Here is a 22,529-nt window from a genome sequence, read left to right as displayed (position 1 = left end):
TGACTTTATAAAGAGAGTGTAGATCAGGAGCAAAGATATTTGGGATACGCTGCCCCTGCCACAAGAAAGCTCCCCAAACTCCCCAGGCTTGAGGTGCTACATGGGGCAAGACCCCCTTTAAAAGCAAAGTGATACTGAAGAGGTGAGGGTTCTTAGGGTGGATATCAGCTCCAAAGCCAAAGGCTTTATCAAACAGCACGGCGAAGGTGGAAAGGAGAAAAGATACACACACACACATACACACATACACACCCACACACATACTCATTTACACAGATATAGCACACACTCTTATAGCACATACACACTCATACACACACACATCATTTACACAGATATAGCATATACCCCTATAGCACATACACACTCACACACAACACTTATTTACACAGATATAACTCATTTACACAGGTATAACACATACCTATATGTCACATACATGTTCACACACATACACACATTTACATAGATATAGCACATACACATATGCATATATTTAGCACATGTATACATTCACACACATATATACATATAAGCATATGTATACATTCATACACACACACACTCCCATACCCCTTCCCATTTTCCTCTTGGTTCACACTCTCCCCAAAGTTACCACTTTCTTCCTCTTGCCTCTCCCAACAGCTGCCAAATTGATCTTTCTCAAGCCTCAGTGGGAGCCATCATTCCATGGCTCAGGCAGAGTCTGTGGCTCCCCAGTGACTCCAGGATAATGGTGAGCTCTTCATTTGTCACTTAGAGCCTTTCCCAGTTTGGATCCTTCCACACTAGTCATACCTGATTCCAGTCCAAAGGACTTTCCCTGGTGTTCCTCATTGGGAACGTTGCCTTTTCCTGCCTCTGCCTTTGTGTAGGTGGCCCCTGAGCCTGACTCTCTCTCTTTTAACATTGGTCTCTTGGAATTCCTTCTTGCACAACTTAGAGCCCAAAGTTCCAAAAGGCCTCCATGATCTTCCCAAGTTGGCAATGCTCTTTCTACCCCACCCCACCCCACCCCACCAAATTCTACTTACTCTGAATCTATATCATGTATGGTCTTTTTTTTTTTTTTTTTTTTTTTGTATCTTCTCTGTAGAAACATGGTTTTTTCCCCCTCTCAATGGCATGTAAACTCCTTGAGGGCAGGAACTGATTCTCTTTTGTCTTTGTCTCTCTACAGCCTAGCCCAGTGTCTACAGCCAGTAGGTATATAGTAAATGCTGGATGAGTTGAACTAAGTTAAATAGAATTTTATTTTTCACATGAATTGTCATGATCCCTGTAAGGATGCTTTCTCATACACACACACACACACACACACACACACATTTGCTGAGGCAATTGGGATTAAGTGACTTTCCCAGGGGTCACACAGCTGGGAAGTGTTAAGTGTCTGATTCCAGATTTGAACTCAGATCCTCTTGATTTCAGGGCTGGTGCATTATCCGCTATGCCATCCCACTGCCCTATTTATCATATTTTTTAACCCATTCTCTGCTTCCCTCCCCCATATGGATCTGAATACTTTACCCCTAAGTTGTTGCTTTCCCCCTGCCCTGAGAGTCCCCCAAGACATTGTAATAACTCACATTTCTTTAATGCTATGAAAGTTGACCAAATACTGTCATCCTCCCCATAAACCTTGTCATGTAAGTAATGGCTAATAGTATTATATCCATTTTACAGAGGAGAAAACTGAGAGAGCCAATATGACTTCTCCATCGTCACATCAACTAGGAAGTTGGACAGTTTAGGGATAGCATAAAGAAATATTATTTTCAGTCAGACAAGGGGAATTATTTTCCAAATAAAAGGTCCTTTTGGTGTGAAAATAAGTCAAATCTACTTTCTCTGGATCAAAAGTTAGATTTCTAAATACTATGGCTTCTTAACCCCCAAATCCTAAAATGGGCTACAGTTAAATCACATTTTTCATGGTATCTCATAGAAAGCAGCTTCAACAATCATCAGGTCTAATCCACATCCCCTAAGAAGAATCCTCCCTCCTAAGCCAGGCCATGGCTGGTGTAGACTGCTCTAATTGTGAAGACATCTAAAGCCGTCTCTTGCTAATTCCCCTTTGCTACTAGTTCTATTTCCTGGAGCCAAACTGAACGACATTAACTCTTCATCTATTTGGAAGCCCTTCAAATGCTTTGAAGATGATTGTTGTTTCTCCTGTGGCTCCTTTTCCCTAATTACACATGTCCAGCTCTTTCGGTAATCCCTACATGACACAAACCCAAGGACCCCCACATTCTACCTTGCCTTCCTAATTTTCCCTGGCTTCTCAGGGTCCTTCCTAAACTTTGCTGCTCAGAATAGAGCACAGCACTCCAACTGTGGCCTGGCTGGGGCATAGTGCATGGGGCCTCTTCCTCATTTCTGGAAGCCTTGCCTCTCACTGCAGTCCAAGATGGCGCCCCCTTTCTTGGCTGCCATATCTTATAGCAGGTCCAGTAAGTGGGGCAACATTTCCTCAGAAAGCCCTTACTATTTTCTCTGTGATAAGGCTTTAAGCCAGGTGCTGGAGAGGAAAGAGAAGAGGACTAAGAATGAGATTCCTGCCTTCAAAAGAAGCCATGCGGTCTAGTGGATAGAGGACCAGTCCCCAAGATCTGGGTTCAGATTTTGACTCTAAAACATCCTGGCTGTTTGAGTAAGTCATTTAACTGATCACCTTACACTGTTCTTTTAAGGTGCATTGATCCCCATCTCCAACATGCCCTCAAGGAGCTAATAATCTAGTTAAGACAAGGATTTGGGAATAAAAATATAACTCAGGGATGGAAGAAGTATATCCTCTTCTTAGGTAGGTTTTTGTATTCATTTTTAACTTTATATACCCTAGGCCTCAGCCTGAACACAATAGCCTAAGTCACAATAAGTGGTTGTTGACTCACTGATCTTATGTTGGAGAGTGGAAACCCTTGAGGGCAAGGACAATTTCATTTTTGTCTTAGTACCTTTAGAGTTTAGCACCCCTAGCATGTGCTGCTCTATCCTTCCTAAAAGCCTGTTACCTGCCTGATTCAAATCCAGTTCAATTCAACATCCAAATTCAGATGAATAGATGCAGGGCTTACACAATAAGCCAGACAGGGCAGACAAGTTCAGGGAAAGATGGAAAAAAGTTGGGCAAAGTGGATTTTGGGCACCCCTTTTTCAATCAATCACTTAATAATCATTTATGAAAAGTCTTCTCTTATGGGATTCAAAGACATAGGTCAGTGCCCCTGTTTTCAAGGGGAAGAGAGACATATGTATAACACAGAGCAAAGTGATATTGTTATTATCATTATTATCTTCTCCTACATATATCTATTGTTATCACCTGTAAAATCTTCTGCACCAGGAGAAAAGCACTTTGTATAACTAACCCTCTAATATGAATTAATTTACAGCCTCTCCCACTCATAATTTAGAAAGAACTCTAGAGAAAGGACTGCAGAAGGAATGAGTGCATTCTAATGGTGACATTGGGGCACCAGGATCAGGGAGGGATTCTAGGATCTTTAATTAACACCTGTACAGAACCCCTAACTATTTCTAAATTACCACTAAAGAAACTAAGCGCCTTATCTACCTGTGAGTAAAGTCTGCTCTAAATACCAGGTCATGGATGGGCAAAACCAGTGACCCCTTTGAGACCCCACCGGGAAGGAACAGGCAAATCAGCCATAAGGGGTCCAGAATGGTTCTGGTCTACTTAGCATGGCAAAGCTTTGCACAACTCAGTGGACATCATGAACCAAGTTTCAAAACAAGTCAGATCTGCTCTGACTCCTGCCTCAAGAAGTGTCAGTCCAGACTTGTGGAGGGAAGGAGGAAGAATTAGGGTTAGGGTACAGAAGGAGAGAAAGAGACTGAGACAGAAACAAAGATAGTGAAAAGAAGTAGAGAGGAGAGAGAGAGTTAGAGAGAAAAAAGGCAGAGACAGAGAAGGACATAGAAAATCAAGAGAGAGTAGAAAGAAAGAGAAGAGGAACACAGAGGAAGACAGACACACAGAAGGACAGAGAAAGTAGAGAGATGGAGAGGAAGAAATGACACAAATTGAGAGACAGAGAAAAAAGTAGAGATACAGAAAGGAGGGAGAGACACAAAGCAAGAGAGACACGGAAAGAAACAGAGAAAGAAACACAAAGAGAGGAGACAGAGATAGGGACAGGGAGAAAGAGAGGAAAAACAGATAAAGAGGAGAGATGACCCTCCTAACTTTGGTTCCTTTCACTGATAGGGATTTTTCTTTTCCATTTAATAGTTTTTCTTTTTTTTTCCCCAATTACATATAAAAAAAAAGTTCTCACTATTAACTTTGTATAAGATTTTCAATTCCAAATTCTTTTCTCCCTCTCCCCTCCCCAAGATGGCAAGCAATCGGACACAGGTTATACAAGTACAATCATATTAAACATTTCCACATTAGTTGGGTTGTGAAAGAAGACTCAGAACAAAAGGGGGAAAAAACCATGAGAAAGAAAAAAAAAGGGGGGAAATAGTCTGCTTCAATCTGCAATCAAACTCCACAGGGGTGAGTAGCATTTTCCATCGTGAATCCCTTGGAATTGTCCTGGATCGTCACATTTCTTTGCACCAGAAGAGCAGTCAATCCCAGGCCATCATCGCTACAGTGTCACCACTCTCACCTTAACCAGGTGCAGTTTCATTTGCTACAATGTCATTATCACCACTGATACAATGTTGCACTCCCATTGCTACAGTGTTGCCATTATTGCCAGTTGCCATGTTGAGGTTCCATTGCTACAATATTGCAGCAGTTATCACTGTTACCATGTTTCAGGGTTCCTTGCTACAGTGTTGCTGTTATCCTGTTGCTGTCACCAGCTACAATATTCCCCTAGAAATGCTGGATTCATTCTTGCTGAGGTCCGGCTCAGAAGCGGCTTTGACTCTGTTGTCCGGGGACACTGGAACTTAACTCAGAGCTAATCGTTAGCCACAAGGCTGATGGGTGACAAGTTCTTGTCTCAGCCGCTCTGGAAGACCATCTTCTGAATGATCAATGTGATCTATGGCAGTAAACATTCACTGGATGCCCTCTTATGGGACCTTAGCCCCAAATCTGTCCCTACACAGAGAATTGGTTGCTGGAGGGAGTTAGGAAAAGCTTCAGGAGATGCTTGAGTTGAATCTTAAAGGAACAGAAGTGTGAAAGGAGAACGTTCCAGGCATGGGAGACAGCAAGGCACAGAAAGTGGGTACCGTTCCTGGGGACAGACAGCTAAGGGGCACAAGAGATAAAGCTCTGGGCTTTGAGTCAGGAAGGCCTGAATTCAGATTCAGCCTCAGATACTTATTAGCTGTGTGACTTAAGATAACCCTATTTGCCTCAGTTTCCCCATTTTAAAATGAGCTAGAGAAGAAAATGGCAACACACTCCAGTATCATTGCCAAGAAAACTCTAAATGGGGTCACAGAGTCAGACATGACTGAAAAAGAGGAGGAAGAGAAGGAAGAGGAGGAGGAGGAGGAGGAGGAGGAGGAGAACAGCAATGTCTGAATTTGACTAATCCATGACTATAAAGAAGATCTATATGTCAATATGGCTGGGTTGTGAGAGACATCAAATGCCTATATTTGCTCCTGGAGATACTAGGGAGCCACTGAGCTCATTGAGGAGGGGAGTAGCTTAGTCAGATCTGTTCTTACCACTATGGAAGTAAACTAGAGTAGAGAGTCAATGAAGGCCAATCGGGACTGTGTGAACAATCCAGGTGAGAGGTGAAGAGACCCTGGGCTAAATTGGTAGCTGTGTGGGTGGAGAGAAGGGAACAGAAGCCAGGGAGCTTATAGAGGTAGCACTGGAAGATTTGGTGGCTGAGGTGAGGGGGAGTGAGGATGATGTCACGGTGGTGAATCTTGCCCAGGGATGCGCACTCAAGCCAGGATCTGAGCTTGGTCGCATCTGTACCGTTCTTGATTCCCAGTTAACATGGAGCCTGACTCCTAGGTGCGACTGCCCCCCAGCTGCTGCCCTCTGGACCCGGGGGGTGTGGCAGCCCCATCCTGTCAGAGGGTGCTAAGACCTTCCAAGGCTGTTTTTAATAACCAACTATTCTCAACACTTCAAACATCCCAGCCTGAACAATGAGCGCCCTGTGCGAAGTTTTCCACAGATTTCATTCAGTTGGATGCAGTCAAAACACTATAATTCAATGCTTTGTGTGTTTCCCCTCAAAAAACAAAACTGAGATTGTTACTATTAAAACATCTCCACAGCAGGAAAGAGTTAACACTGGCCCTTTGTTCTCCCGTTCCAGAAGAAGCTTCTCCTTCCCGGCCACGGCCCGGCTGGTGAGCCACGCAGGGCTCTCCCCTTGGGTCCCCTTCTCCACTGGGACCCTGAGTTTTTCATTCATTTCTTGAGCAAAGTGCCAAGCTCTGCATTTTTATACTTGGAGGCTGGCGGGAGAGAAGGTCAAGGGGACATCAATGAAGAAGTCCCATGTCAGCAGTTCTCTTGTCAAACAAGTCTTGTCAAAGACTTTGGTAAGCCCCGAGTCTTTAAGGGACCTCAGGGACTGTTGAGTTCAGCTCGGTCACTCCTGCTTTAGAATCCTGTGAAATCCTTGGATTCATTTATTTACCAACCGCTTAGTAGGTACAAGTATAATCTGCCAGGTGTTGTACAAAGGATGGAGATTAACTCAAAATGGCTCTTGCCTCCCAGGATCCTCCGGGAGGAACCATTCGAAACACCAACTTCTCTCCCTGACCCCTAGGAAAGGACAAACAACCATCTGACCTTTAGCATCTCTGAAGTGAAGTCCTGGTGAGACACTATTCCTTCTAGCCAAGTGCGCAGCCAGCAGTCATGATGGCAGCCCTCTCACTTGGTCACCCAAAGCTTCCTGGCTAACTGTTCCTTCTAGATCTCTACTTGTCCCTCAGAAGAAAGGGCTTGGAAAAGGATCATGTCCCTCTCATGGAAGGATCACCTCCGTTATAATAAAGGACTAACTTAAAGGATTAGAGAATATCAGGAGTCGGAAAAGACCTTCCAAGGTGGCCAAGTTCATGCATTCTTGAAAAAGAACGTACCATGGACGAGTCCAACCCAGGGCCAGCAGCACCGCAGAGGTAAGCCCGGATCCCATTCAACGGGAACATCCTTCATTTGTCCATGAGTGTCCATGAGTCAGAGAGAGACCACAAGATCCTGGAACCGGGCATCCCTCCCTCTAGCACCTTCGGCTGATAGCGATCCACTCAGTGATGATCCAGAGAGAGCTTCTAGAGCTCTGTATCCAACCAGGAATCTGCTGCTGCCATTAATAAAATCCAGCATTTGTGGAGATCTGACTGGCAGTAAATATGCTAGATGATGTACAAATAATCCACAGAGTAAATCCAAGATAAGGTGGTTTTATCTTGGAGCTTGTCCAAAAAGGGTAATTGCTGGAAATATCCTCCAAAAGCCTGGTTTTTAGGACCATAAGGATTAAGAATAGGAAGGGACCTCAGAGGTCCTTTAATCCACCCCCTCCCCACTCCACCCCCTCATTTTACAGAGGTCTAAAGATATGAATCTATTTGCTGAAGTCCTAAGTAACAGAGCTAGAATCTGAAGCTAGCTCTGCTGAGCCCTTCCTTCCCTCCAAATCCCCCTCAAGAAATCCCTAAATCCCCATATATCTCCAACCCAACCACTAACTGCTTCCAGCTCCTCCTGTCTCTAATCTCTTCCCCATGTGGTAGCCAGAATCAATTTTTTTTCCTGAGGCAATTGGGATTAAGTGACTTGCCCAGGATCACACAGCTAGGAAGTGTTAAATGTCTGAGGTCAAATTTAAACTCAGATCCTCCTGACTTCAAGGCTGGTGCTCTATCCACTGGGCCTAACTACCCCTGCCCAGACTCATTTTAATGACCTTCAAGGCAGGATTTGAATCCAGTTCTTCCTTATTCCAATCACATACCCCACTCTCACTTTTGGTTATTTATATAAAATATAAATGATACAAATATTGGGAGATTGGCCGGCCCACTAAGCTTCCTTAAACAAAGGCCTTTGTTTGTTGGGTCACTTCATCCAGCATTAATGGTGCATTCATGGAGTCATCTCCCACAAATTAACCTTTCTGCTCAGAGAATGAGAGAGCAGTTATTTGGAGTGGTTTGTGTCTGTGAGAAAGAGAGTTTATTCTCGTCCTCGCCCTTCTCAGCAGACAATTGCCCTCGCCAGAAACACGCAGTCCCTCACTCAGATAGGTCGGCGTCCTGGGGCCTCCCTCCCCGTCGGCCATAGCCGCTGCCCTTTCCTCCTCTCTCTGTTTCCATTTCAGTCACAAGCACTGATTGGTACCTGTTCTGTTGGATGTTCTGCGCTAGGCTGGGAGGACACAGAGACAGAACTGAAAAGGACCTTTGACTTCTGGAAGGTCGATCCCTGCTCCTAGTATGTGTGAGCACTGGGAGGACATTTTTGTTTGTAGGTCCTCAGGAGCCTGGCACATAGTAGGCACTTAATAAATGCATGGCATAGGCTAAACTGTGAATCGGTCTCTGACAGGACCACGGCTGCCCTTCTCACCTTCTCACCCTGCTCTCACCCTCTGTGTCCCCTTTTGTCCCCTCGCCAAGCTCCTCACCTTCTTTCTTTGCCCTTAGTCCTTCAGGGCAGTTGTGGGTTGGCCCTACATAAGTAGTCATGTCATCTCAGAGGGCAGGTGCCTTGGGAAAGCTTCAGCCCAGCCCTGCACACCTCCCCACTTGGCCCCAGATCCGTTAGGGGCTATAGCTGGGCCCTCAGACAGCAGACCCTCCATTCTGTAGCAGTGGCCCATGGGTAAGAGTTTCTCCTCCCCTCCTCCTCTTCCCTTCTCCCCACCTCCTCCTCTTTTCTTATGGGGTTAGTCAGAGGGAGTCTCATGGAAGACCCAGATCCAGGTGAGTTGTGCTTTGAATCATTGTATTATTTCCCTTCTCCCTAGTTTTTTTGAGGAGCAAGGCAATGAGGTTAAGTGACTAATCCAGGATCACACAGCCAATGTCAAGTGCCTGAGGTCATATTTGAACTCCAACCCTTCTGATCCAGGAATGAAGAAAAAAAAGAAGAGATAGAAAGAGAGAAAGAGAAAGGAAGGAAAGAAAAAGGGAAGGAAGGAAGGAAGGAAGGAAGGAAGGAAGGAAGGAAGGAAGGAAGGAAGGAAAGAAAGAAAGAAAGAAAGAAAGAAAGAAAGAAAGAAAGAAAGAAAGAAAGAAAGAAAGAAAGAAAGAAAGAAAGAGAAGGAAGGAAGGAAGGAAGGAGAAAGAAAGAAAGAAAGAAAGAAAGAAAGAAAGAAAGAAAGAAAGAAAGAAAGAAAGAAAGAAAGAAAGAAAAGAAAGGAAGGAAGGAAGGAAGGAAGGAAGGAAGGAAAGAAAGAAAGAAAGAAAGAAAGAAAGAAAGAAAGAAAGAAAGAAAGAAAGAAAGAAAAAGAGAGAGAGAGGAGGAGGGAGAGAGGGAGGAAGGAAAGGAGGAAGAAAGGAAGGAAGGAAGAAATCCACCTGTTTAGCTAGCTGCTAAGATCAGATTGACTTAATTATAAACTTCCTAACAATAATTACTTACAAATTTTCTTTATCATCCAGGACAGACATAGACAGTTTTTGAAAATAAAAAAAAAAAGCATTTTGAATCATTTGCTCTATTTTGCACAGTTAATAAATAGAAATATATATTAAATGTTGGCTAATTCACATTTATCTCATTTTTTAATGTCAATATTGTATATGTTTCATAATGTCAATAATATATTAATATAAATAGTACAGTACAATCACACATTTTAAAATGTATATATATAGATATATATATATCAGGGAAACATGCTCATATTTTTTTACCATTAGAGGTGCCTAACAAAAAAATTGGAAAACAATCTAATTACCACCTGATTCCCTTCATTTTACAAATAAAGAAACTGAGGCAGGAAAATTTCTTAGGCAGGAAAATTGAGAAAGAAAGTAAGAGAAAGAAAGACAGATATACAGAGACAGAGATAAAGTGACAAAGACAGACAAAGAGAAGCAGACAGATCGAGAAAGAAGGAGGAAGGAAGGGAAAGAGAAAGAGAGAGACAGACAGGGACAGAGACAGAGATGAAGAGAGACAGGGAGAGACACAGAGAGAGACAGAGACAAAGAGAGGGAGTGAGGGAGTAAGAGAAGAAGAGGTGGGGGAAGAGAGACAGAGAGACACAGAAACAGAAAAGGAGGGAGGGAGAGAGGGAGAGAAACAGAGACAGAGAAACACAGAAACAGAGAGAGAGAGGCGAGAGAGAGAGAGAGAGAGAGAGAGAGAGAGAGAGAGAGAGAGAGAGAGAGAGAGAAACAGAGAGAAACAGAGAGAGGAGGGAGAGAGTCAGAGATAGGGAGAGACAGATGGGGAGAGAGAAAAACAGAGAGGGAGAGAGAGAAAATGGGGAGACAAATACAGAGAAAGGGAGGAGAGGGAGAGACACAGAGAGAGACAGAGACAAGGGCAAATGGAAAAGGATAGAGAGGGACACGAATAGACGGGGAGAGAGCAACAGATAGAAAGACATCCAGAGACAGAGATAGAGAAACAGAGAGAAATAGAGAGACAAAGACAGACAGAGAGACAGGAGGAAAAGAAAGGGAGACAGAGGAAGAAGGAAATGGAGATTAAAAGGAGGAGAGGGAAAGGGGAAAAGAGGAGAGAGGAGGGAGAGGGAAAGGGAGAGAGAGACACGACAGCCAGCCAGACAGCCAGACAGAGGGCACTGTGGTCTGGAGATATTGGCCAGATTCTGCAGAGGAGGTGGGATTCATAAGCTTCAGATATGCAGAAAGGAAGGAGTAGGAGGCAGGAGGGCATTTCAAGCAGGAGGCTTAATATGAGTAAAAGTACAGAAGCGGTGATTACAAAGAACACACAGGAGACAATGAGTAAACCAGCCTGACTGGCCCCAAGGGCAATCGGCAATTCAAGAATTATTGTTGTTTTTTTTTTTTTTTTTTTTAAGGGAATATGTTAGAGTTAAGCTTCATCTCCAAGTCCACCATCTCTGCTTCTCAGAGGCCCCACCTTGGGTCCAGCTCGAAATCACAAGGTCATTGGGTCACAGGTTTAGAACTGAAAGAGCCTGAGAGTCCAGCTAACCCATTTTATAGAGGAAGGAACTGAGGTCCACAGAAAGAAATGACCAGCCTTAGTCACAGTCACTTACCCTGCAAACTCAGAAATGTGCAACCTCCAAAGTCCCAACTCAGAGCTCTTCTTTTCACCTTTCACAGTCTCAAAACTCACTGAAACTACTCTTCATCCTCTATGAAATCCCATTTCCTACCTTTCCCAATTCTCTTCACCTTCCATTTTCTTTTATTGCTTCTCTTTGCCTTCCTGCCCCATCGGAACCACATGGTCAGCCATTTCTTCTTCTTTTTTAATTAATTTAAAATTTCATTGCTAGCTTTTATTTGTATATCACCTTTACATTCCAATATACCATTCCTCACCACCCCCTCTCTCCCAAGGAGCCATCTTTTATATTAAAGAATGAAAATCAGGGGCAAAATAATTCAGCAAAATTAACTAACGATCAAGCGCACCATTCTGAGCGCCATTCTGCACCGAGAGCTCTTCTGTGAAACTAGGAAGGGATGAACGTTCTTGTACGTCTCCACTGGGGCCAAGGTTGGATACTGAGTTTCCAGCATTCCATAGTGGGGTTTTTGGCTATATGTATGTATGTGTCTCTCTCTATATATAGATAGATAGATAGATAGATAGATATGTATGTATATTGTATGTATATTTATATGTGTTTATGTGTATATATTGTATGTATGTGTATTTATATGTGTTTATGTGTATATTTATATATGTATATGTATATAGTTATATATGTTTGTGTGTATATGGTGTATGTATGTATATTTATATGTGTTTATGTATATATTTACATGTTTATGTGTATATATTTATGTGTTTATAGATATATTTATGTGTACATATTATATATGTGTATATTTATGTTTATGTGTATATAGTGTATGTGTGTATATTTATGTGTTTGTGTGTATATTTACATATGTTTATGTGTATATATACGTGTTTATGTATATATTTATATATATTTGTGTGTATATAGTGTGTGTATATTTATATGTGCTTATGTGTATATTTACATATGTTTATGTGTATATGTTTATATGTGTATATATTGTATGTGTGTATATTTATGTGTTTATGTGTATATGTATATATGTGCCTATATAGGTGTAGATATATACATCTTCTCTAGCTATATAATTTTTCCTCCAATTCTGCTTACTTCATTTTATATCAGCCCTTTCATCTCCCCAAGCTTCTCTAATTTAATATTCGTTGCTTCTTATCATGTGATATAATATATTATCTTTGTGTACCAACCACAGACTTTCTAGTCATTTCCCAATCAGTGCTCATCTACTGGGTTCCATGGTCAGCCCCTTCCATACTATCCTCTTTACCATCTTAAAACCCCTGGAATTAAATTCGGTCCCACAAACATTTCCTATGCATCTGCTCTCTGCTAGATGTACAAATAAAAAAACCCCTGCTCTCAAAGAGATTACATTTCTGGGGGAGAAAATAATGTGTATGGAGATAAAAGTATGTAGATGACCACTTTGGACCATCCTGTTCTTCCCAATCCCAATCTGTTGACAACTTCTAACATCTTGTCCACAGCAGTCCCAGGATGCTGACTTTTTCTTAAGAAAAGCTCAAAAATAAATAAATAAAGACATAAATGGACAAAAAAAGAAAAGCTCAACCCCAAGCACTTAGGGTGACCCACTGCAAATTCACAGTGCTGACTTTTCACTGGGACCTTAATTGTGATTTTTCCATGATTCTTATAAAATTAAGTCTGACCATGTTACTCCTTTAGTCAAATAACACTAGTGATTGCTATTATCCCAAGAAATAATATCAGCTCCTAGATTTGGCATTTAAAGCTTCTTGGAACTCATCTCAAGCCAATCTTCCAGCTTTATTATCCATCAGTCCCTTCATGCTTACTCTGACCCAGTTAAACTGGCTCCCTTACTGCAATTCATTCAGGGCACTTCATCTCCCATCGTTGAGTTTGGCCTACAACAGAGCTTCTGCTCATCTCCCCTTCTCTGATCTTGTATCCTTAAAGGCTCAGCTCCAGGTCCATCTTCCCCAGGAAATCTGTCCCGATTTCTTAGCTATTACCTTGTATCTATTTTGTATATGTTATTTTCTCCTATTAGACTGTAAGATTGTAAGCCCCAGGGGCAGCTAGATGGCGCAGTGGATCGAGTACCAGCCCTGAAATCAGGGGGACGTGAGTTCAAATCCGACCTCAGATACTTAACACTTCCTAGCTGTGTGACCCTGGGCAAGTGATTTAACCCCAGTTGCATCCGAGAAAAATAGAAGATAGAAGATTGTAAGCCCCTAGTGGGCAGGTACTGTCTCACCTTTGGACCTCTAGCACCTTACCACTATTCCTGGCATAAAATAGACACATATATTCATTGTGACTGATTGATGCTAAACAATATATTTATTCACCTCCTGTTCATCACTTTGAAAAATGCAAATGTTTGTTCATCAATTCTTATCCGCTGTGAGATTTTACATATTTCATCTTTATCTTTTCACACAGCTAGGTACCTGCAAATATTGGAATCAGTCCATAAACACATGTTTTTAATTGAGATTGAGCTACAAGAGAAATACTCTGCAACAAATCTTTTCCCTTGACACATTTCTTCAGCTGCTGCAAACAAATCTGAATCTGATTAATTCATCATCGATATCCCGCTTTCCTTGTTTGGCTGGCAAATGAGTCTCTCAGAAACTTACTTTGGTGATACCTTCATTTTCCTTTTATTTAATTTTTGTCGAGAAATTCTGCTGCAAAGAGATCACCCAATTTAAATCGTCTAATTTTTCCAGCTATGGTTTTCTTGTGAATTGAGAATACTGTGGTACGTACTCAGCCTGGTGATGTTTGTTGGTTTTTTTTTTTTTTTAAGCATGCATTGCATAATAAACAGTGTCACTAAATCAATACCAAAAGAATCCAGACTCCAGAGTGCATTAAAAGTTGACATTCAAAGTTCACTTTTCTTTTATTGTTTAGACATGATAGATATGTACTGGTAACCAAAAAAGAAAGAAAGAAAAAAGAATTTGTGGTCTGGTGATAGACATGGTGCTTGAAATTCTGTAAAACTATAACATTATCACTGATTTGGGGAGTAAGGCACCCAGCAGCAATACAAAGAGACGAGAGAGACACATTTAGGCTCTGTTGCCATGATTATAACACAAAAGCAATTATAGATGATATATAAATGAATGAGCACGGCTCTGTTCCAATAAAACTTTTCTTATGGATGCTGAATTTGAATTTTATTAATTTTCGTGGATCATAACATAGTTTTTTTTTTCAACCATTTAAAAATCCGTTCTTTACTCCGAGCATTCAGAAGCAGGTGGTGGCTGGGTTTGATCTGCAGGACACAGTTTGGGGACCCTCTCTAAAGGTTACTCCCACTTTGAGGTCCCACTGACAAGTCGAAGCCAGCGTCCTCCTCAGGCCAAGGCCTCCTCAATCAAACGCCTCCAGGCTCCAGACTTCTACCTTTCTCTTTGCCATGTTCACTGGCATTCCGGTCTCTGGGAAACCAGTAGAGTCATCTTGGATTCTTCCTCCGGCCCCAAGTCAGGAAGTTCTGTCGATGGCTCCTTTAAGATGTCAATCCCTTCCATTCTAGCCCTCCTGCCATCAGCCTCTGGGTCAGGTCTTTGTTACCCCACATCTAGACAGACCCATTATCCTCTGGGCTCATTGTCTACTTTTCTCCACCCCCAAAGCTTCCTCTCACTGATTTTATCACTTCCTCCCCAAGAACCCTCAGTGGCTCCCTATCATCCCCTAAGTCAAAAGCTCGTAGCTACTCAGAGCCCTCTACATGGTGGCCCTCCCCTGCTCTCCCAGATGACCCAGCCAAACTGGACCACTAATGACTCTGAAGAACAGTATGTTCTTATTCTTCCTCAGTCATTTTCTCAACTTTTTTTCCACCACCGCCCCTACATTTACCACCTGCAATAATGATAATAGCTCCATTAGCTATTTATAACTTATATATAAATATATATTCTATATATATATATATATGTATATTTGAACTCAGGTCTTCCTGCCTTCTAGTCCAGTGCTCTGTGTACTGTGGCTACTTCAGGGTCTGTGAGAAATGCAACCTTCTCCATGAAGCCTTCTGTGATTTCCTTAAGCTCATGGTCAGTATCATAGATCAGTACCATAGAAGGAAGCTCAGGATCCAATTCCCTCCCTTTACAATGGAGGAAAATGTGACCCAAGGTCACACAGGTAGTCACTATAAAGGTCAGGAATCGAACCCAGAGCTTCTGACTCTAGAGACATCACTCTTTTGACTGTAGTTAGCTTTTCCTTCTGGAAAGAACACTGGACTTAAGAGTTATAAGTCTGGACAACTTCATAACTGGCTGTGAAAACCCTCAACATCTTTGTTTGAATACCTCTAGAGATGGGGAGCTCTGTATCTGCGATGGCACATTCTATTTGGAGAAGGAAAGAGCCTCTCTATTTCTGTGAAATTTGCACCTTCCGGCATCACTGCCAGCTTACTTTACTTGTCCTTCCCATGTGTGGCTCTTCGCATTCTGCCTTATATCATGGTTATCTACATCCATATCTTATTTCTCCCATGAGATTCCTCCTTAATTATATCCCCCAGAGTGCTTATCTGACAAAAACGGTTTGTAAAGAGCTTTAATTGCACTATCTCATTCAGGGAAACCGAGGCTCTGATTTTAAGTGTCTAATGTGAGAGCACAGAGGGAGCACATCTACCATGTGCATCATACAAGATGGCATGAATACATCTTGCCCATCGTACAAAGACAGCCCTGAAGAGATAGGAAAGTTCATTTCAATGCCAGAAAGAAAACATTTGAGCCTCTTTTTAAGTCATCCTGTGTTCTAAATCTGTTAGAATGGTTAGAGCGAGACAGCAGGAAGCATTGGTCCCACTCTACCACGCCCTGATCATATTACATCCTCAGAAGGGTGGGCAGTTCTCAACATCGTATTTTAGGAAGACTGCTTTTAAGCTGAGGCACCTGGAACAAAGCCACCAGGAGGGCAAAGGGCATAGGAGGACCACTAGAAGAGACTGGGTGGGTTGAGCCTGGAGAAGATTTGACTGGGTACTGGATGCTCTCTTCAAGTCCTTGAAAGGATGTCATGGGCACAAGAGTTTCCCTCAGCCTCTCTAAGTAGAAGTAGGAAAAATAATAGAGGTGGCAAAGGGGCACATTTAGAATTACTGTTAAGAAAAGCATTGTTTTAAAACAATTTAAACTGTTCAAAGTGGGATGTGTATGCGACCCACAAAGGGGCCAGAGAGGGAGCTGAAGAACTAGCAAAAGGTGAAAATCGGGATGGCTCAGATTCACTGTACAGTCAAAGGCAGGAACAAGTAACTGACAAAATAAAAGTCTGCTCCTGACTCTAAATCCTTCTCTTCTTTCAAAGTTGATCTCAGGGTTGGCGCTCTTTAACCTCAGCTGAAAGGGATCTCTCCCTTTGGGGGTCATATTCACTTGAGAACCTTAAAGTGCCATATAAACGTTAGCTATTATTCTCATCAACTTCATCATCTGGCCCAAATCACCTTCTCTATGTTCTTATAATATCTTCCTATTGGAATATAAGCTCCTTGAGGGCAGGATCTGTATTGTTCTTCATCATTTTCCTATCACCTAACAGTGCCTGGCACCTTATAAATGGATATGTATTAAATTGAATGTTATACAGGATTATTTTTCTACTTGTACAATCACACTAGTTATATAAAATCTACACATATTTTTAAAGAGTGTACAATGGGTAAAAATATCTTTTAAAGAGTGAGGGAGCTGGTCTACTTAATCGCTGAGGTTCTTCCAGATCTAACATTTCTCCTTAGAATGTAAAGTCCTTCTATTAACCACTACATAGAATTCCCAATCCCTCTATTTTTGTCCAATTGCATTTTTGATTTCCTTCACCGGCTAATTGTACAATATTTCAGAGTCCAATTCTTTTTGTACAGCAAAATAATGTATGGACATGTATGTTGTATTATACTTATATTGTATTTAACTTATACTTTAACATATTTGACGCGTATTGGTCAACCTACCATCTGGGGGAGAGGGTGGGGGGAAGGAGGGGAAAAGTTGGAACAAAAGATTTGGCAATTGTCAATGCTGAAAAATTACCCATGTATATATCTTGTAAATAAAAAGCTATAATTTTTTAAAAAAAAGGAATTAAAAAAAAAAAGAATGTAAAGTCCTTGAAGATGGGGACTTCTTGTATTCCTTAACATAGTACCTGACATATGGCAAAAGTTTAGTGTTTGCTTTTGGACTGATATAGTAAGGTCCTATTTTCAGATCCCTTTCAGTTCTCTTCTCTTTATTAAGAGATAATTCTGTCCCTGAACTCAAATTCTATGATGAGAAAGTTACTTCCTTCCTTCACATGGCCAGTAAAGCTCAAGGCTTCCTATTGGAGGTGGCCCCTCAGCTGAATCTTGAAAGGAAAGAAAGAGTTCACGATTTCAAGAAACAGAGGCAAGGAATAAGGTCATCCATGGCTTGGGGAGCAGGCTGCTCAAGGACTTATGGGTGGAAAGTGGTCTTTATTTATTTTTTATATTTATTATATATATAATATATTATATTAAATTTATATTATTTATTTATCAGGCGCCATCTTTGTTCTTGGTACAGAGGAAGAGACAGAGGTCCTGCCTTTGTGGTTCACCCTGCACAAGGAGACAGGGTAACACCTACAGAAATAACCATTAAAACTAATCATTTCTTCCAAGGTCACCCACTAAAAAAGGATTCTTCCTTTTCAGTTCCTGCAAAGTCTTGGCTTTCCTTTGGCCTTTTCATTAGTCTGTTTCGGGCCTGTCTTGAGGCAACCTTTGCCTGCTCGGAAAGCCTGCAAGGGAGGCAGATTTATTGTATTGCGTGGTTTCTTTCTTCTCCCACTCAAGACATTTCCCCGTGGGCGTGTGATATCCCCAAAACATAGTAATGCACGCTGAGCCCGCAACCGCAACCCTCAGCCCACTTGGAGGCTCACCTGTGGCCCCGGCACACACCGGGGCTCAGAAGCAGCTCCGTCTGGTGGCAGCCTTTGCAGGCAGAGGGTTGGCTGGGGCCGGGGCCAGGATCCTGCCTCCACTTAGGCTTGGGGGAAGTGAAAGTTCCCCAGGAGTCGGGTCTGGGAGAAGGCCAGGCAAACTCCCTGGGTCCCCAGAGATGGGTCTGGTCATGCACCATTGGCAGCTCTTGCATCCCACTGTCTCAACAGGCCCTGAGAGCTCAATGCACTCACTGTACTCCTAACCACACTCAAAGGTTTCTCCTTCCCCAGAGGCAGGGCACATGGCAGAGAGGAACCGGCTTGGATTGGAAGTCAGGGATGCTGGCTTAGCCACATACGGGCTGAGTAACAGACCCTGGACAAGCCCTTAGCTTCTTCAGGTCCAGGCCTCCCCCTATGAGATGAGGGCATGGGATCCAATGTTTTCTAGGGTCCCCTCTATGATCACTTGGCTCAGCAAATATGTCCTTGATGCCATTAGAATTCAACCACCGCCCAGATCACTGGATAAATAAAGGAATGAGATAGAAATGATTAAATTAAGCATCTCCAGGGTCCAGGCCCTAATTTCCTTTAGGCCTTTCCTAAATCCTGATAAATTCCCAGGATCAAGGACTATTCCCATTTTCTCAGCAGAATTAATTTACTAGTAATCTAGAGAGGCAACAATAAATAGAGCTATAGATAAGGATTCAAATCCTGCCTCTGACATTTGCTAGCTATCTTACCAAAAGAAAAGCATTGAAACTTTGAGCCTGAGAAACTTTTTTTATCAAATTGATTTTTTTTTAATGAATAAACATCTATTTTTGCTTCCTCTCCACTCCCTCCATTAAAAATGGGGAAAAAAAACTCTGATAATAAATATGCAGCATCAAGAAAAACAGATTCCCATATTGACCTTGTCCACAAAATTCCATATTTGATTCTGCATTTTTAATAATATTTTATTCCCTGCATTACATGTAAAAGCAATTTTTAACATTCTTTTTTTTAAAAGTTTTGAGTTCCAAATTCTATTCCCCCCTCCCTGAGGTGGTAAGTTAGCTGATGCAGGTTATACATGTACAATCAAACCTTTGTGCATTATGATGAAAGGTTAAGAAACTTCCCAAGACCAGAAATTCTGGAATGGCTGCTGAGAGTTGGTGGAGATAAAGTTGCTCCAGTAAAGTGCAGGTTCTAAAGGGCTGAGCACTCATGGAAGAAGCCTGGGAAGAGTCCATCTCAATTCCTCTGAAGGTATGGCTTAATCAGGGCCCCAGAGGCTACTCTCCTGCCATATGGGGGGGGGTAGGGTTAGGGGAGTTCCTTTTCTTCTTACCTGGGGCAACTAATCAAGAAGAGTCTGTTCCTAGGGAAAGAGGGCTTACAGTTAGTGCCATTGGACAGTCACTCACAAGAGAGATTCACAAGCCCTTCCATCAATCCAGTCAACAAAGGGGTAGTTAGCAGGGAAGGGGATGTAGTGGCTAGAAGACCAGTCTTGGAAACAGGAAGATTTTTGACATATATTGGCTGAGTGACCACAGGCAAGTCATTTGCCTTGGACAAATCTCTAAAACCGAAGGAGCTACCAATTCACATTTTTGGAAAGAGTTTCTCATCTGGAGTATAATTGCACTTATTAAATAAAAGGGATGGACACCTGGGATTCCTCATCATGTTCATCACAATATTGCTGCTGCTGCTGCTACTACTATTACTACTACTACTACTACTACTACCATTACTACTACTACTACTATTACTACTACTATACTAGTACTACTACTACTATTACTACTACTACTACCACTACTATTACTACTACTACTACCATTACTACTACCACTATTACTACTACTACTACTACTACCATTACTACTACTACTACTATTACTACTACTACTACTTCTATTACTACTACCTACTATTATTACTACTACTACTACTACCACTACTACTGCTGCTTCTGCTGCTGCTACTACTACCACTGCTACTACTACCACTACTACTACTACTATTACTACTACTAGAATGATGACAATAACAACATAACTCATCATATTTTCATAACACTTTAAAGACTTACAAAATTCTTTCTTCACAATATGGCTCGCCCAGAGTCACACAGCTAGTAAGAGGAAGAACAGAGGTTTGGGTCTAAGATTGGTGACTCTTTCCCCTACACTGTGGGTAGAACATGGCACTAGGAAGGCCAAAGTTTCCTCCATGGCATAATTAATGTTTCACTTGGGTTTGTGGCCATAGACTACCTCTCATCCTCTATAATGCAAAGATGCAAAGGCATCTCTAAACCTCTGTAATCTTCTTACAAAGGGATCTGCAAAAAGTCACAGATAAATTAGAGTGCCCTGCACAAAGTATTTAATAAATGCTTGTTGAGTAATGGTAACTCACATTTATTTGGTTTTCTAAAGTTTTCAAAGTCTTTTACATATACTCTCTCATTTGATCCCCACAACAACCTTGAGAAAAAATGCTACTCTTACAGATGAGGAAACTGAGGCTCAAGTGCACAGATGACTTACCCAGAGTTGAGAAAGAAGAAGATTCTGAGACAGGATTAAGAAATAGGTCCTTCTGACTCCAAATTTGACCCTCCATCCATTACAAAGATATATTTTTCTATAATGAATAAAGGAGCAAATCCAATAATCAATCAATAAGCATACATTGAGTACCTACTCTATCCTAGTCACTGCGGTGGGTGCTACAGATATGTAAACAGTAATGAAACACTCCCTGAATTTAAGAATCAGGAATAAACATACATTATTAATGATAATTATTATTATTTTGTCTAACATTTCTATAGCTCTTTAAAGTTTGCAAAGCACATATCTTCATTTGATTCTCCGAGCAGTAAGTTCTATTATTATTCCCATTTCACAGATGAGGAAACTGAGGCACACAGATTAAATACTTCTCCCCTGATCGTACAACTCATAAATGTCAGGGGCAAGGTTTGACCTCAGGCCTCCCTGAGTCCAGGCTGGGAGCTCTATGCCTCGCTTGGGGTGAATGGGGACAAACCCATCACGAGATACCATTTGTGATGCATGTCCTAGAGATCACGAGAACCATCTTTGTCTGTGAAAAGCAACCATTGTAACTCCTCTAGCTGGATGTATCATTTATCAAAGGAGGCGTAGTACTATGGCTCTGCCCAGGATGAATAAGTGAGTAGCCAGCATGTCCAGCAATCAGGTAGACAGACCTCCTTGCCCCTTCGATCTCTGGGATCGAGCTTAATTCACTGGACAAAATAGGAATTATCCCTTTCCCCGAGTACCCACTCATGAGAACAAAGAGGTCTCTTGTTAGTGTCACACTGAATACAACTGGGAAAGTTCTTGAGTCTATCTTTTAAAAAGAAATGGGATCTCCTTGGAGCAAAGAGAGAGGAGAGCTATAGACAAACAGACAGACGGAGAGATGGACAGACACCTGGCTACTGTGAGAGAGGCTGGACCATCCATATGGCCCCATGTGAAAGAATGGGCCTTTGGGGCTGGAGCAAGGGAAAGACAAAGACGCCCAGGGGATGAGATGTGGCAGGAGAGGGGTTTGAGCCTCCGGGATAGGAGGAGGAAGTGGGATTACCTGCAGGGGTAACTACCCAACTCCCCATTGGCTTTTACCTCCTGGCCCCTGCTTCCTTTTCTAACCTCCTCATATCTCATCATTTCCACATACTCTCCAGTCCAGAGCCACCAGTCTTCTTGCTTTTCCTCCCACAGCATGCTCCATGTGTGCAGCTTCTCTGACTGTTCCCCCGGCCACAGAACTCTCTCTCATCTTGTCTCTACCTCTTGACTTGATTCAAGTCCCAGATTCTATCTTCCATAAAAGCCTTTCCCCGTCCCCATTAATCCTCTCGCTCACCCTCTGGGATTATTTCCAAATTATCCAATATATGTTATGTTGGTACATCATTGTTCACTTGTCATCCCCCCGTTACATCATAAATTCCTGGAGAGTAGAGAGCAGAGATTTGGGGGGGGGGGTTGTGCTTTTGGTGCTTGACATAGTGTCCAGCATACAATAGGCATTTAATAAATGTTTTGTGATTGGAAAGGCAATAGAGAAACCCAGAATCATTCAGAGAGTCCCAAAAAGAGAAAATCAGAAAGCCATGGGCATTGATGGACAATCTAAATTCATCCTTTTACTATTATCATTAATCATATGAGTCCAGGGGCAGCTAGATGGTGCAGTAGATAGAGCACCAGGTCCTGAAGTCAGGAGGATCTGAGTTCAAATCTGGCCTCAGACATTTAATATTTCCTAGCTGTGTGACCTTGGGCAAGTCACTTAATC

Source organism: Sarcophilus harrisii, chromosome 2 (assembly GCF_902635505.1).
Source record: "Sarcophilus harrisii chromosome 2, mSarHar1.11, whole genome shotgun sequence".
Lineage (NCBI taxonomy): Eukaryota > Metazoa > Chordata > Mammalia > Dasyuromorphia > Dasyuridae > Sarcophilus > Sarcophilus harrisii.
Note: the sequence above shows the minus strand (reverse complement) of the source record.